Genomic DNA, 17,993 nt, shown 5'->3' with positions numbered 1-17,993 from the left:
GTTCTGTCTTATTTCAGTCAAGCGTGCTGCTTACAGCTCACAGCTCATGTCTGGTTGTGATTGGACAGTTGATGTAAGTGTCAGAGTCAGCAGGGTTATAATCAATGTCATGCACTCGCTTTAGCTGCCGTTACCGCCAGGTTAATATGTCATCCAGAAACTCGCTGTGAGCTGAAAATGCCACATTTCCAGTCAAACTGAACGCCCAGAAATAGTGGGAACGTTTTTTTTGCTGAAAAAGCTTTTCCACTATTGTCTGTTGACAATATTGTCCATCACAAAATTGCAACATTGTTGCGCTCTGATGAGCCATTCCTTTTGACATGACGAGCATTAATGTAACAATCCCATTTTTTCTGTAATGAATGGGATCAGCGTTCATCAGCTGATGTGTAGTGGCAATCAGAAAAGCCGTCTGGAACAAGATCTTGTAGCAAACTTCCATCTGTACATGGTTTTGTGTTCCTATACTCTTAAAAAAAAAAAATAAAGGTTTTAAAAGGAGGCTTTCACAGCAGTGCCATAGAAGAACCATTCTGGGTTCTGAAAAGAAAAAAAATCCACTAGAAAGAGCCTTTTGTGCAGTGAAAAGGTGCCATGGATGTTAAATGTTTATGCCTGTTCCGCCTCTCAGATCTTCAGTTTGCCAGTGTTACGTACAGTAGTAATCATTCTATTATGCATCAGCAACATAAAACAAACAGATGTGGCTGTCTTGTCAAAGGTTACTTCATAATCATTATCGAGGCACTTAAAAAATTAAGCTGTAACCCCATTAGCAGTTATTGGTTTTAATAGGAGTCCCTGCAAGCATACAGGAATACAATTACTCCTAGATCTCCTCCCACACCCACCCAGAGCACTGATAAAGTCTGCTCTCGCTCCCACTAGTGTTCTCTTACGACTTATCTCAAATTAGATTGTGCGCAGAAAAGAGAGAGTGAATAGACAGAAAGATGTGTGCGTATGCACGATCCATCATAAGAAAGACTGCCGCAGCTCACATTAACTCCCCTCATATGTCTCTCAGCAAAAAGTAATGAAGGACACAGGGCATTCTGGGATATCGAGTGTGGCGCCCTCCCCTCCCGTGGTCCTCTGAGGCATTGGAAGGCATGTGGGAGTCTGGCTACAGGGCAGGGCACTGTTGCCCTTGTCCCTGTGTTTTATTCCAGGCTAGGCTGACTAATGGAGCCCCGGGCTTGTGTATGTTCATGCAGGCCTCTGCAGTTCAGTAAGCCCCTCTGTTGGCCAGGCTAATTAGTTCTCATCTCGTACCAGGCTTCAGTCCCATTCATCTTCATTTCGGCTGTGCCATCTGCTTTTTAAATAAAACTCTAAAGTGTCTCGTGTTGCACACACTTTGTCCTCTTGGTGCCTCCCAGCCTAAATGTAACGCTTTATTCTCACTGAGGTGGGTGATGAGCTTGTCTGTCTCTGGAGAGTTATGTCATGTAGGAGATATTGTGTGTTTGCGTGGTAGGACCCTTTATTTATTTATTTATATATTTAGACCTACAGTGAACCTGAAATGGCCTTTGCAAACTATTTTAGTTTCCCATTTCTTGATATTCAAAAAAAAAGAAGAAAAAATCTAGGGCTTGATTTTATTTATTAAGGATGAGGAGCCCCCCCCCACACACACACACACACACACACACACACACACACACAATGTAAAGCACTTTGAGTGCCTAGAAAAGCTCTATATAAATGTAAGGAATTATTATTATTGAAAACTGATTGAGTTAGGGATGGACGGTATATCATATCAATTATCAGACAAAATGTTGTATGAATTTTAATTATTTAATTATTATTATTTTTTTTTTTCAGTTGCTTTATTTTTAAAAGCAATATGCACAATAACACCAGGAACATGAATTAAGAAAAAAAAGGGTCTATTTGAATTCCATGCTGACTTTAAATGTGGTGTCTTTGACTATTTGTTTAATTATTTATATATTTAAATACAATCCAAATTCCGGAAATGTTGGGACTTTTTAATTTTTTTTATTATTTGAATTATTATTTCAAATCACATGAGCCAATATTTTATTCACAATAGAACATAGATAACATAAATGTTTAAACTGAGAAATTTTAAATTTTATACACACAATGAGCTCATTTCAAATTTGATGCTTGCTACAGATCTCAAAATAGTTGGGACAAGGGCATGTTTACCATGGTGTAGCATCTCCTCTTTTTTTCAAAACAGTTTGAAGACGTCTGGGCATCGAGGTTATGAGTTTCTGGAGTTTTGGTGTCAGAATTTGGTCCCATTCTTGCCTGATATAGGTTTCCAGCTGCTGAAGAGTTCGTGGTCATCTTTTACACATTTTTTTTTTTTGTTTAATGATGCGACAAATGTTCTCTATAGGTGAAAGATCTGGACTGCAGGCAGGCCAATTCAGCACCCGGACTCTTCTACTACGAAGCCATGGTGTTGTAATAGCTGCAGTATGTGGTTTTGCATTGTCCTGTTGAAATACACAAGGCCTTCCCTGAAATAGACATCGTCTGGAGGGGAGCATATGTTGCTCTAAAAACTTTATATACCTTTCAGCATTCATAGTGCCTTCCAAAACATGCAAGCTGCCCATACCGTATGCGCTTATGCACCCCCATACCATCAGAGATGCTGCCTTTTGAACTGAACGCTGATAACACGCTGGAAGGTTTCCCTTTAGCCCTCCATTCCCGGAGGACAGGGCGTCTGTGATTTCCAAGAATGTCAAATTTGGACCCATCTGACCATAGAACATTTTTCCAGTTTGAAACAGTCCATTTTAAATGAGCCTTGGCCCTTCTGGACCATGTTCACATATGGCTTCCTTTTTGCATGATAGAGCTTTAGCTGGCATCTGCAGATGGCTTGGCGGATTGTGTTTACCGACAGAGGTTTCTGGAAGTATTCCTGGGCCCATTTAGTAATGTCAATGACAGAATCACGCCGATGAGTAATGCAATGTAATCTGAGGGCCTGAAGACCACGGGCAACAAAGGTCTTCGGTCTTGTCCCTTACACACAGAGATTTCTCCAGTTTCTCTGAATCTTTTGATGATATTATGCACTGTAGATGATGAGATTTGAAAAGCCTTTGCAATTTGACGCTGAGGAACATTAAGTATTCCACAATCTTTTTACACACTCTCACAGATTGGTGAGCCTCTGCCCCATCTTTACTTCTGAGAGACTCTGCCTCTCTAAGACATCCATTTTATAGCTAATCATGTTACAGACCTGATGTCAATTAACTTAATTAGTTGGTAGATGTTCTCCCAGCTGAATCTTTTCAAAATGTCTTGCTTTTTCAGCCCTTTGTTGCCCCCGTGCCAACTTTTTTGAGACCTGTAGCAGGCATCAAATTTGGAATTAGCTAATTTAGTGGATAAGTGTAAAATTTCTCCTTTTAAACATTTATGTTCTCTATGTTCTATTGTGAATAAAATATTGTCTCATGTGATTTGAAAGTCTTTTAGTTTTCTTTTTATTCAAATTTAAAAAACCTCCCAACATTTCCGGATTTCGGGTTGTATATTGGAATTTGTGCTAATTTTCCTTCTTTTTACATTTAGATTACGTTTGCGACACCTAATGTTCACTTAGTTAATGTTTAAAAACAATGATTTAATAACACTGTTAAATCTAATCTTTTTAAAATAATAATAATACTGTGCATTATAATGTTGTGATGCTTAAATTAGCTTATAGCTTTTAAAATGATTGATTTTAGTTTGTAATGTTTTATTTTACATTTGTTTCCATCTATTATATATTTTTTTTTATAATTTTAATAGTGGCCATTTATCTTTTTAGTTTTTTTAGCCATAACATTATGAAAATAATTGTTTGATCTGAATTTTAATATCTGTGCATTCTTAAGTTCAATGCTACCCACTTAGGTTAAAGATCAGGTTGACTCTCCAGAGCATCTCCACGTTTCCCAGTAGTAACTCTTCTTTCTCAAATCTATCATTATTTGCTTTTATTACTGTAACCTTTATTGAAGTAATTATCAATATTTTACCAAGGCTGCATGACCTTTAAAGTGGCCTAAAACAATGACTGTAAAGCTAAATTTGGCTATTTTTTTGTATAATTTTTCACATAGCCTTGGTGACCTCAGCCGAAAGTCATTTCAGAGGCAGAGCAAGTTCACAAAAACATTTAGATCTTTATAGTACTATACACTGATGAATTATTCACAGTAAGACCATAAAAGTGTATTTAAGTAAACAAACGGGGTCCATTTTGACTTGATGTTGATTTTAAGGCTTGTTATTTGCACACTTTGTCTGTCTCTGAAGAGTTTCGTAAATAGGAGACATTGTGTTTGTGTGGCAGCCTCATTTATTTATACAGAATAGGCAACCTTAATATCTGTATATTATTGAGTTGGTTCCCTTCTTTCATGGCAAGAGGATATAAATCTGAATGAGATATTCTGTCTCTCTGCAATATGTTTTTGACCGTTAGCTCATTGACAGTGTAATGAGTGCAGTGGGAAAAGACCAGTGGCTGAGTGACCGAACACATGGTGGAGTATGTCAGCCCCATCCCGGTCCCCTCTGCCACTGCGTAGTGTAAATACCCCTCAGTAATTGATCTCTAGGGCTTTAGTGTTTCACACTCCAGTGGAGCAGCAAAGTGAATTAAAATCAGACACATCTGCAACAGGAGACACCGTAATTAGCCACAAAAAATAAACTGGTCAGGCTGGTGTGTGTAGCCATTAGAGCAGTGGGAAGAACATGGATGTGTGTGGAATATGTGTGTGTGTGTCTGAGCGCAAGCCAGTCGGAATTGTCAGACGCAGGCCGGAGCAATGAGACTTGAGATTGCATTTTCCTGCAAGGCTTTTGGGAGATTCCCTTTACATGGGTAGGCAGCCGCTTTAAGAGTCTGACTTTCTCAAATCGAGTAATCTATGGAGATTCAGGTCCCTAGACTTATGCCTTTGGCTGTCTATTACTCTCTTGGACTCAAAGGTCTAAATGCTGAGGTCAGAACACACACTCATGGATCCCTACACTGCCTTTTTTGTGCACTACACACATCCAAAATGTGTGCTGTGGTCAAGATTGAGGGGTAAAAGCTCTCCGACTCTTATTTTAGGAGCCTCTAAGGAGTCTCTCGTCCCTCTCTCCCTCTTTTTCTCTCTTCATCTGAGCCTGAGGCAACACTTAAAGCCTTTAAGTGTGACCGGAACCTCACATCCCTCCTCAGGATGAAGATAAAGATGCTTTATGACTTGAGTGACCAGGGTTAGGATAAGACTTTCGACAGAGAGAGGACGAGTGAATGAATTGAGGGAGCGGTCTGGCTCTTAGGGGGGCTTGGGCTTCAGAAATGATGGATTGATTGGATTTGACCACACGGAGTACTTTGAATCCACATCAAAATTGATTCAAGAAATACAGTTGTAGCTGTTACAGGTAACTCTTGCCTTGGCTTCTCAGTTCAAGCATACCTTTAATGTACTGGTGAGTCAGGAGAGTAGGCTAAAATGTGCCACAGATGTCTAGCATCTATTGAAAAGAGAATTTTCAATGTTATATTTAACCGTTATGGGAGTACTTTAAAGAATATGTTGACAACTTGAAGCAACCAGCACAGCTTACCCCAAGCATCTGAATCATACTGGAAGAAATTTGGAGAGTGCATCTCATTCATTATCTCTTTTAAAAAGGTTAATTATGTGATGTGAATCTTGCAGGTAGCTTTTTTTAAATATAAGGTCACTAGATGAAGGGAGGTGGCACGTCTTACCCCACTCTCCTTTATGTCAGAAAAGGCACCAATACTTTTGTCACCCTGCTGCCTTGGATGCTGATAGCAAACCCTGCTTTTTACTGAGATATTAGGTCCATGCTCTGCCTACTGATTAATATTCCACCCAACAATGATCATGTAACATATTTCTGAATTAGAGCCTGAAATTGATTTTATAGCTGGCTGGGAAAGGTCACTCCGCACTTGGTAAATGAAACCAATGGAAGGTTTGCAGTCAGAGGGGTATGCACCACTGCTAAAGGTTTTATGGGCACGTTTGATAGACAAGATGGATTTTATGCGTAATTCTGGACCCGATCTGTTAATTAGGAAACACTCACGATGGACCTTTTGAATTATTGAAAAATAATGCACATTCGTGGTGGTCATGTAGATATTACGCAAAGCATATCTAGTATACCGTAGATACAGGATATGTTTATTGCATTTTTCTCAATTTTGCCACTAAAATACTATCAATTACGCATCTTGCTTAAAATATATGGTTGTCATTACTACTACAGAATTGATTATTTCTTTCATATGAAATAACAAGGTTTTGTGTGTGAGCCTGTGTGTGTGTGAGAGAAAGAGAGCTATCACATGTGTAACAACTATGTCCTATTACATAAAATTTAAAGGAACACTCCACTTTTTTTGGAAATAGGCTCATTCTCCAACTCCCCCAGAGTTAATAAGTTGAGTTTTACCGTTTTGGAATCTATTAAACCGATCTCCGGGACTGGCGATAGCACTTTTAGCATAGCTTAGCATAGATCATTGAATCCGATTAGACCAGTAGCATCGCGTTCAAAAATGACCAAAGAGTTTCGATATATTTCCTATTTAAAACTTGACTCTTCTGTAGTTCTATCGTGTACTAAGACCGGCGGAAAATGAAAAGTTGCGATTTTCTAGGCCGATATGATTAGGAACTATACTCCCATTCCGGCGTAATAATCAAGGAAGTTTGCTGCCGTAACATGGCCGCAGCAGGCGCAGTGATATGCCACAGCAAGCACCACTCACATTTTCTTCAAGAAATGTGCATATCTATTTCCACATGCGCTGCGTGATATCACTGCGCCTGCAAGCATGTATGTGCAAACTACACACAGTGGTGGTGGTTTATCTTTCTTTTCATTTTTTGAGTGAATGACTTATTATTGTTCATAATGACTTTCACTCATTTGAATGATCCAGTTCAGAATTTTTGAATGACGTTCTCATAGGGGACTTGCACACTGGGCACGTTTGCTGCAGTCCGAATCTGAGTGTGATTGTTCCCGGTACTCCCAGTAGCATTGGTCTGGTTTCACACTCACTTGATTATATCGAACCCTGGTGCATTTGTTTATCTTTTTTTTGTGATCAAATTTTTATTACTATTATTTTTCTTTTACATCCAACAAACATCACAACATCCATTCACGACAAAACACAAAAACAACAACAACAGACATCCTCCACATAATCCAGTACTTTAGAAAAAGAACACTGCCAAACATCAACAGCGCCCGGCTCCTCCCCATCAATTCGTGCCTCTGTACATTGAGACATAAACTTGGCTTAACCATATAATCAATTTGTAATGACGAAGATAAAACAAAGTTTACATGTGTCCATAGACTATTAACAGATTATACTACTGGGCCGTTGAATGCTTGAATATGATTGGCTGACGAACGTTCTAAGGTGTGCAATTATTTTCAGGGAAATGCACGGCGAACGTAGTTCCAGGCAGCTCTTGACCGCATTACATGACCATATCACTTCGCCAAATGATTTCTGTTATTTCAAAGGTCTTACAACAGCAAAATAACCAAGACCCACAACGACACTGGCCAAATAAATAAATATAGTAAACAATATGATAAAAACGACAGATCATGTCCATGTTTTTGCCACAAAATTACGCTTTATGTATGGAAAGCACATACTCTATCTCTCCCGCTCTCTCTCCCTCACAGACCGCACACACATAACAGTTACAGTTTGCACACACACTAGCATACATCGCGCTAATGTTGTTAGCGCTACTCTGACGATTTTATCAGTAAACAACTTAAAAACTACATGATTTCTCACAAGCGAGGTAACAACAACGGAGCTGTTCGTGAACAAAAGGAACTAAGTTTCACTATAACCAGAGACATTGCTGCCGAACACTATTGAGAGATGCACAGAGGTAATTTTCTCTCTCTCTCTCATAACTTAGTTATTAACTGTATTAATCTGTTATTAACGGCTCAAGCCTCCATTACTAGGTTTAAAATGACGTTTTGGAATTAGCTACGGAGGCGTTGGATGAAATGCGGAAGAAATAATCCTACTCACAATAGCGATTTAAGTAGAAATACTGGACGAATGCCTTGAAATATATCATCTGATCGATGTCTTGAGGTGTGGCAACCGTAGTATAAGCGGAATAATTGACTTCGGTCCATTGAATTATTAGAAAAATAATGCTCACCCGAGGTGTAACGGCCACTGCGCTTCGCGGAGTACCTGTTGACGCAGTAATACAGAAATGGCAGTTTTTAGAGGTTAAACTGAGCTTAGACCACACTTTCTCCCAAGTCGACAAATAAATTAAGGTCAGATAATTCCCGATTCTAAACAGATTTGACAGAAAAAGGCATTGTAATGCGATCAACAATTCCACCACACACCAAGGAAACAGATGGTCGACCAGAAGATGGCGCAATCCAATCCCGCACAGGATGAAATCTTAAAGTAACTATATGCCAAACCACCCAAGTGCGCAATCCTTTTAAAAATCAAATGAAAAAGATATTAATGTCTGTTGTATAAAATAAAAGTAGCACAAAAAAAGGAACGACAAACAACTTTGAGCAAGAACCAAAACAGACCGCACATTACCAAGAATATAGGTCTGCCTGGAAAAAAAAAACTGAAAAATGTTTGGATACGTGACCGATCCACTCCAATGCAAAACATGTCCCCAAAAAGCCCACAGTGTCAAGAACTAGTAATCAAACCTTCTCTCCATTAGCTCCAAGGAAAGATTTAAAGGCTTACCAATCACTAGACAAGTTTACAGGATAAAAGATCACAGCAGAAACTTAATTGTCCATGTCCACCTTGTTATTATCCTCTCCAGGGCAGTTAAGATGCCGCCTTCTGTGGCAGTGAGCTAATAAAATCCTCCGCTTTCTGAGAAGAGTCGAACGTCATCTGCTCAACGTTGTGCCGTAGTTTAATTATCGCCGGATAGATGAGAAATGGCCACAGACCCAGTACTGTCATCCTCCTAAGGACTGGGTTGAAGTTCTTTCTCCTAGCAGACATGGCTGGACTGAAGTTAGGGAAAAAACAGCAGCGTGACATTATCCTGTGTACATTTCACCGGGTATGCCTGCTGTGCACCCCTCAGGATCGCTGATCTGTCTTGCCATCTCAGCACACGAAAGATGAGAGTACGCGGCCTCTCGGAGTTACTTTTTCTTCCGTCATAGACGCGATGAGCCCGCTCAATCTCAATATTGCGGACTTTCGGTGCATGAGGAAGCCGGCTGCATCGGAGCCTTCCACCCCCTCCGGCAACCCCACCAGTAGTATGTTATTTCTCCTGCTCCTATCTTCCATGTTCGTCACTTTATCGGTAAGTTGTTCTACCTGCTTTCTCAGGTTCATGACTGTCCTCCTATCCTCATGTGCAGCTGCTTGAACGGAATCGACCCGGTCACGTGTCTGTTTCGCCATGATGGATAGCTTTTCAACTTCTGCTTTTAGTTCTTTTACAGAATTGTTGTTCGCTTGTATGTCCGTATGTAGGTCACGCAATGCCGGGGTCAGTACAGAGTCTGTCGCATCTCTTACTGTCGAGGCCACAACCGAATCCAAAGTACTTTGCTGCTCTTTACACTGCGTTCCAAATTATGCAAGTTATATATCAGTATGATTTTGGTACAATAAAGAGTCAGATTTTTGTTTGTGTTGTTTTTCACATCTTTTTAGTTAACTGGTATCAATCAGGTTTGTTCAATAGTTTGCCAGTTCTTCTTAGGTAAATGGAAACCCTACTTAAAGAGGTTGTTCCACAACAAGTCACAGTTCTCATGAAATATGGTGAGGAAGAAAGATCTTTCTGAAGATGAAAAGTATGAAACAATGCAATGTCTTGCAAAAGGCATCAAAACTAACAATATTTTCTTATTCAATAAAAAATTATTGAACTGTCAAAAGATTTGTGAGTGACTTAGAGCACAGAAGATCTTGGTCAGATAAAAATTTAAGGAAAGATTTTGTCAAACAAATGAACTGTATTGTAATACCAGCTGCAAAAAAGCCACTGCTGAGCAGCAAACAGGTGTTTGAAGCTACTGGAGTCTCAAGATCCTCTTCATGCAGACTGGCAGTTGTGAGTAAAGCTGCGTTTCAGTCACTGCTAACCAAACCTCACAAAGAGAAACCTGCACGGTCAATCACTTCTGAGAAAAAAGAGAAACTGAAGAAAAAGAGTTCCCACCATTCATTCATTCATTCATTCATTCATTCATTCATTTCATTCATTAATATTAATATTAATATTAATATTTATTTATCTGCAAATAAAATTTGGAAAAAAGCATGTGGTAAAACATGGAACTGTGAATGGTTTTGTGTTGATCCGAGTTAATTCACCAATGTCATGGTTTAAATAAAATGTAGTCTAATGATTTGGACAGTCAAACACTTATAAACGGCTTTAGTAAAAAGAATGTAAATTACAGTACACCCCTTAAAATCCAATTATACCCCCCATTATGAATCTTTCAGTACGCACACTCAAAATAAATGTCTCAAATGATTTTATTTTAGGTAATATGTCTATTATGAAATCCTTTTTATAGCATCAAATGGCTTATGCTCTCAGTCAGGCTGTTCTGGAGAGCCACACTGCTGATGTGGAGAAAATTTGCTTCAGGCTAGAGGTTTAGTGATATATTCTCTCTCTCTCGCTCTCATTTCTGCCTCATCCCATCTCTCAGGCCTGAGAGCCTACAGGGGAGGAGAGAAATAAAGTGTACGGATGAAAATGGAGATAATATACAAACTTATCCTGGTCCGTTCTGGATTTAAGGCATTCATCACCGCCCAATACAATACGCTTGCACTTGTTCAGAGAGCCTGCAAGCTGTTGCAGCACTTGCGAAATAGATGATGTGAGAGATAGTCTCAAGGCAGTTTGTAAACAGTACATACATTAAGAAATTTATGCCCTATGAGCTCTTTTAATCATCTGCTCGCTACCAAGACTCATACTGTGCCCATTTAATATCTAGCATCCCAAAAAGTCCCATTACTTTGCTATCGAACACAAGCATTGTTGCGAAAGTACATAAATACGAAGCTCTTTTTTCACACCTCCTGATTTCTTAAATGGATTTATCAAGATGAATCAGGCTCGTGCAGCGCGTACAAATGCAGGATTTTATTTAAAACCCCCATCAAAGCAGTGAAGTGCACCATAGCGCACTCATTTTTCCTTCTCTCTCGTACTGATGTGACAGAACCAAAGAAGGGAGAAGGAAAAGCAATATTTAATCAGCACGTCTGAGAGAAACTTGCGTTCTTCTCTTTCTACTCTAATTGATGCCTCATGTCATTGTTCTAAAAGTTGGACTGTCAGAACTCTTGATTTATCTGTGTTTTAGAGCCATACATCATCTGCACCTCACATACGGGGCCTCTGCGTTTCATTAGAGTGAAAGATTAATTCAGAAAGAGTCCGTTCAGGAACATTGACTGAACACACGCACCGCTCCTCTTCTGCTACTTTTTGCGTGGCAAAATATACAGTCTTTTGGCATCTCACAAATAGCGAAAATGTCATACGGACCAAGATCAAATCTCATCCCATTAAACTCCTGGGCCGGACAAACACAGCGTGTCCTCTGTCAGCTCTCTCTCTCTCTTTCTCTCAACTCTCATCCATCTCTCCAGGGCTGTTGTGCTGCTTTCTGAACACTAGCTGCATCTCTCAGCACTTCCTGTAAATCAAAGCCATTCTCTCCTCACCAGGCTCGTACGGCACGTCTCTGTAAAGTGAGTTTGTACACACCTTGCCGGCTGAAGATTTGTGTGTGTTTGTGAAGGAGAGTTTGCAAGAAAAGATAAAGTTTCTGAAACAAAATCGTAGGCTGTGGAAACTAGCAATGTGAAAGAGTGGATTGAAGAATAATGGTGTTTAAATTCAATAATGACTAACATGGCAGTCAGTGTTGGGTAGATTACTTACAAATTGTAGTCCATTACAGTTTACATGATGAAAAACTGTAGTCAGTAATGTATTCTACTACTTTTTAGATTACTTTTTATTAAACTTGTTTTAAACTTACCATTCAACATACCATATTGAAAATATATTCCTTGAAATATTTCTGTCTCTTTTTGTAAATAGTCAAAGCTGAATGGTATGAGACACATGCAGTAGGATTTTTAGAAATAATTTCCTTTACTGCCGTTGCGTAAACATCATCTTATCATGTAATCCATAAAAAAGTAACTGTAGTCTGATTATAAGTATTTTAAAATGTAATATACCCTTATTACAAGTACTTAATTTTTGGAATCTGATTGTGTAATCCAAATTACATGTAATTAGTTACTAACCAGCCCTGATGGCATTTTAAAACATTAATGTTATGCACTTGTTGGTGTATTTATTCTGAGTTGCATTTCAGATAATTCATTAAAAACACAAATAGCACAGTAATTGCACTTTTAATGTCGCTGTGTTCATATGATATTGACTTGGTGCATAAATAGCCATGCTTTTATGAGTATTTATGACTAATTCATTTCATTTGGGAGCGTATCAGATAATGCCTGTTTTCAAGCATGTGTAAAACACAGCTCGATTACATCTTCACGTAAGTGAGACTAGTAACAGTTTGGTCTATTTTTAAAAGAAATGAAGCATACGACAATGTCTTTGTAGAAAGATGTCTGTATATGTGTGTGTTTGTGTGTGTGTGTGTGTGTGTGTGTGTGTGTGTGTGTGTGTGTGTGTGTGTGTGTGTGTGTGTGTGTAAAATATGGTGATCATTTCTGTAGGGAGTCAGATTCACTCTTTGTAGTAGATGAGGTTGCTTGTTCCATTTTAGCTGGTTGTGATCATTTGCTCACCATTATTTTATTCCAAACCCATATGACTTTGCTTTCTTCGCTGCTGCTCTTTTTCCATACAATGAAAATGTGGGGGCGAGGGATCTGAAGCACCTCTAAAAGCACCATCAAAGTCTAGACTACTTCTGTGATATATTCTGAAGTGTGAAAAGACTTCTGAAGCTATACAAAGATTGTCTGTGAGTGGTGATTTAAGGTTATGCTCCATTCCTAACGCAGTACTATTATATGACTTCATATGTTTAATTTTGTTTATTTATTGTCCTTTTTGACTACTTACATTGTGCTTTTTCTTGTACCTCTTTGAAACATCTCAGAGTTTGAGCTTCATTATTGAACGGTAGAATATACAACCCTATACACACACCACAACCCATTTTATTGTATGGAACAGTGTAGCTTGGACATTTTGTAAACTCTCTCTTTTTGTGTTATGTCGGATGAGTAAATGATTTTTGGGTGTACTTTTCTTTAAAGCCGCGTTTGACCATTGGAGCATGCTCTCTCTTTCCCTCAGATTATTCCTCATGACAAACAGCCGAAAGTAATGGAAGCAGGTGGTGCTGGAGCGCAAAGAGAGAGGGAAAGAGCCCTAATCAGCCCACTGACAGAGGGCAGACTGAGCTGTGGGTGGCTGGCTAATCTCTGATTACTCTCCTTTCCTCCATACAAACCTCACAATGACTCAGCGTGTAACGCTGTAATGCAGGATGCACTGATAGGCCCTCCGCTGGAGCCTCACGCTCCAACCGGGAGAGAGTGAGAGATGGAGAGGACAGTACAGGCGTGGATAAGACGGAGAGATGGACATGGAGAATACCTCTTGAGGAAGAGGGGCGGTGACTGGATCAGTTAGTGGGGGGTGATGCTTAGACTGGTCAGTGGAGGAAAATGACTCCGATAGAGAAGGGAGTAAAGAGATTAAAGTCTAAGGAAAGGTGCATGTAGTTACCGAAAACTATTTAGGTAAAAAAAAAAAAAAAAAACTGTATAGACAAAACAGGTTTTTCATTCACTGGTCACTTTTGAGATTTTGGGATATTTTACTTTCCATAGCATGTTTTGTTTTTTATTGGAGAGAAAACTTGCTCATTTAAATTGTTAATTGAAATGAAATAAAATATAAGCATTAAACAATACAACTTAAGCTTCAAATGCATTGAAAGTGGAAAAAAAGATAATATAATAATAAAAAAATAAAATAATATCAGTAAGTAGTATAGAAATAATAATGAAATAACACTGAAAAAGGCAGGGCTGCAAACTGCGACTGCAACTACTTTTTTAGTGCAACTGAAATTTGTTAGGGGTTCTAACAAATGGTGCCTCTACAAATGATAAACTGATAAGCACTGCCATTTCTGTTGCGTATGAGAAACATTTAACGGCAAACCTGCCAAAAGCAGAACAAACCAGCACTACTAGTTTGAACTGTGCAACCTGGCCCAAAAGGCAGTGCAACGTGAGCTTAAACCAAATGTGTTCACTCACTGTTAAACAGTGCTGTGACTTCCAGTGAGAAGCCTTCAAGATCACTGATAAAAACCACAAATGTTTCTGTGATTTAAATGAGTTTAACAATGAAACGACACTGGCATTCTCAAAAATACTGACGTGAAAAACATTGTGCACAATCAACCAGTAACAAGGCTTTTCAATCCACAAATCACCAATACTTACCATGGAGTTACTATAGTAGCACTAATTATAACTTTGTGGCAGAAATGTGGGATTCATATTGAATTTTATTATGATTATTAGTGTGGACGTATTAAGTGTGTTAAAGGAGTAACGGAATATAACTACAGGTTGTTTTTGTCGTTTTAAATTATTATTAAGCTGTTACAATTTTTCTGCATTTGTATGTATACTTTCATAACAAAACCATGTTTTTTTTGTTGTTTTTTTACAATTTTTTTTACCTACTATCAAATGTGGCACCTGTGTAGGGCCCTAAGATTTCCGCAATGCAGAAAATGCGGACTGAGTCACGGAATCTGGACATAAAAATGGAATTTACTATATAACACTGAATGTCACAGAATTTGCCCAATTTTGGATGAATAAATAAAAAGTAGGTCATTACACTTAAAAACACTAAATGGACTAGTGTCTGGGAATATTAAACCACAAAAATACTATTTAAATATGAATCCTGCAATGTCTTGTGTGTCTCTGAGTGAATGAATGACACAGATACGTTTGTTTTTATTTAGCCATTATCAGCCTTTATACTGGGAATAAAACGTTTACCAAGCCACATTGCTTCAATCCCAGTATACAAAATACAAAAGTATTTCTAAATGAATACAACAAAACATTTTCTTGCGACCTTACGTGAAGTATTATGACAAAATGCTTTATGAAGAATTGGACCTGTTCTGCAGGTGCATTAGAGCTAACATCAGCATCATGCTAAGACAATTTATGAGATTAATAGTACACTTTTATTCAGAACTCACTTCAAACCACCATCGAGTGTTTGTAATAACTTCCTTTTACGATCACATGTAGAATTTGGTTGTTTACTGTTGTTAAAATATGCTATTTATAGCCTTATTTTTATCGCTGTACAAATTAGCATTTCAGATGTACACATTCATTATTATGAAAATATCCAAATCTCAAGAAAATCACATACAAACCGTATCCTATCATAATCGTGTGTTTATTATCTTATAAAAAAATAAATAAATAAAACTGAATTTAAAGGGGGGAAATTATGTAGGATGTAGATGTGAGAGCTCCATTGGGCGATACATGGTAGGCGCAACAACCTTGTCAGAGTTCTTTCTCTCTCTCTCTCTCTTTCACATCACTGTTATTACTTTGAACAGATTGTTCAGGAAGTCCAAATTTGGTGTGCAATCAAAGCGCATAGACAAAAAGGGAGAGAAGAAATAAAGGACTAAGGAGGGATGAATGCAGGTTTTTTTTTTTCTTTTTTTTTTCAGTTAATTGAATTTTACACTCCCCTTATCTCACAGCAGCATGCAGACCAACCCCTCCCATAACCGTTCAACACAAGATATCTCTCTCCCTGCAATGGCGTGAGGGAGGGATGACTGGCACGTGCACATCCGTATTAAACGGACCTCCACACGCCCCATGCTCTCTAAATCACTCACGTAGATCATCCAAAGAACGGATAAGTTTAAACCGTTAGGAATTATGTGCAAGATTGCAGATAGCAGGTGCTAAAAGTATTCAAAATGGTTTTGAAGCACGTTCAGATTTGTTTAGGCAAATCAAACCCTGATTTGATTTGCTGAAGCGGTTGGGAAGGTACTAATCATGGCCCTTGTTTAATTATCCCCTTGCTTTGGCTCTCTCGCTCACTCTTTTTCTCGTTCTTCCTCAGTAACAGAAGAGATTGATCTGAGGTGGGCTATGCAGAGCGGGCTCTCCGTCTGGCGCACGTCCTGCCGTAATGCTAGGGTGGTTGCCATGGCAACAGAGTGGCTGAATGAGTGGATTGGTTGTGTGAGGAGACACATGTTGAATGCCGAACGAGGCTGTTTGTGCCAGAGAGGGAGAAAGGAGGGTGTGGATCTTTGTGGATGTGGATAGTTGTCGCTGTATGACCAGCATTGGAGTGCGCCTGTTGAGCTTAAGCTCTGATAAAGCTGTTAGGTGGTAAGCGTAGTAAAAATCCTCAAGACGTTTTTATGACATAATGAAAGCTTCCTTCAGCCTGACTGGCATATCCTCAAGCTCTTCTCCAAATCCAGACCATGACATTCCGGATCGGAAGCTTTCAGAGGATCCGTGTCTCTGTGACTCGCACCTAGTCCCCACCCTGACTTCCTCTTCCTCCCTTTCTATTGATCCAGCGGCAGGGAGACGTGCTGCTCCAGTGAAATTATTCTCAGGGCGTCTGGTGGGTGGTTGACCCCTCAGCGCTTGGCCGTGGGGCAAATACCCTCCCCTTCAATGGACACCTAATCCCATCGCCAACCCCTTGTCGTCGCCCCAGGGCTTAGTCCTAGTCGTGTTCGCCCAGGAGGGTTGGGATCATTAGGGCAGCGCGTGCTGTGATCACCTCCCTCTAAGGTATAAATTAAGCAGCCCTGCCTCTCTGATCGGCTGCAGAATGATCCCCGTCGGGGCCGCTCAGCTGCTAGACTTCATTAAAATCATCTCATCCAGCATTACGTATGGAACCCTTGAAGGCAAATCTGTAGCATGACCGTAATACTCGGACTACTGCCGGTGGTTTTATTGACTTTGTTGCAGATCTTTCTTGTGCCAAAGACCAATTTCCTGCATAGTTCACCATGTGCCATGAGCAGTGTTGGGCAAGTTATTCTGAAAATGTAAGTAAATTACTGATTACTGATTAAAAGTAATCACGTTACTGTTCTGATTACTTTATTTCAAAAGTAATTAGTTATGTTACTTTTTTTTTTCTGAGGCTACATCCATGAAATTTACATGAAATCCCAGCATAAACGCTCCTGATAAATATTTATTAAAACATCAACATTCACAAAACAGTTATTTTTAACTAAAGCAAGAATAGGCTGGTGTGTACATGGTTTGGCATGGCAGAATGCCAGCAAATAGCGCTGCTTTAACTCTCTGGGGTCAACGGTATCGCCAGCGATACCAGCTTGTTTTTTTAAGATCAGTGCAAAAGACAATTGCCTAAAAAAATTCTCTAAAAAGATCTAAGTTCACTGCAATCTCACAAAGCTCTGTTATAGCACAATGAATATATGCATAATGAATCTTTCATAATGTCTTCAATTCGTGTGTTATAATGAGAGGATTCGTGAGCACGCAAATTTCAGAGCTGCACTCCTGACTGGCCATCTGTTGTGTTGGGGCTCGCGGGAGTGCAGGTCTCTAATCCACTGGCACTGGACTCGACAGTGCGTGTGCTACACCCTTTTTACAATCTAGATTATAAAACACTGTAATGTATAGAGACCTCGGCTTGTAACTGTACTCAAATTACTATTTTGAGAATTATAACGCATTAAATTACTCTGTTACTAAAAAAGTAATCAAATTACAGTAATGCTTTACTAAGTAATGTGTTACTGCCTAACTCTGGCCATAAGTTTTCTGTAACTTG

General features: G+C 39.2%; 1 protein-coding gene across 4 annotated transcripts in view; it reads left to right on the top strand.

Moving 5' to 3' along the window:
• The window catches only part of diaph3 (diaphanous-related formin 3), a 412,973-nt gene that overhangs the window by 311,514 nt on the left and 83,466 nt on the right, over positions 1-17,993 (top strand). The window lies entirely within an intron of this gene.

Source organism: Onychostoma macrolepis, chromosome 11 (genome assembly GCF_012432095.1).
Source record: "Onychostoma macrolepis isolate SWU-2019 chromosome 11, ASM1243209v1, whole genome shotgun sequence".
NCBI classification, from domain to species: domain Eukaryota; kingdom Metazoa; phylum Chordata; class Actinopteri; order Cypriniformes; family Cyprinidae; genus Onychostoma; species Onychostoma macrolepis.
This window is presented reverse-complemented; position numbering and strand designations above follow the sequence as displayed.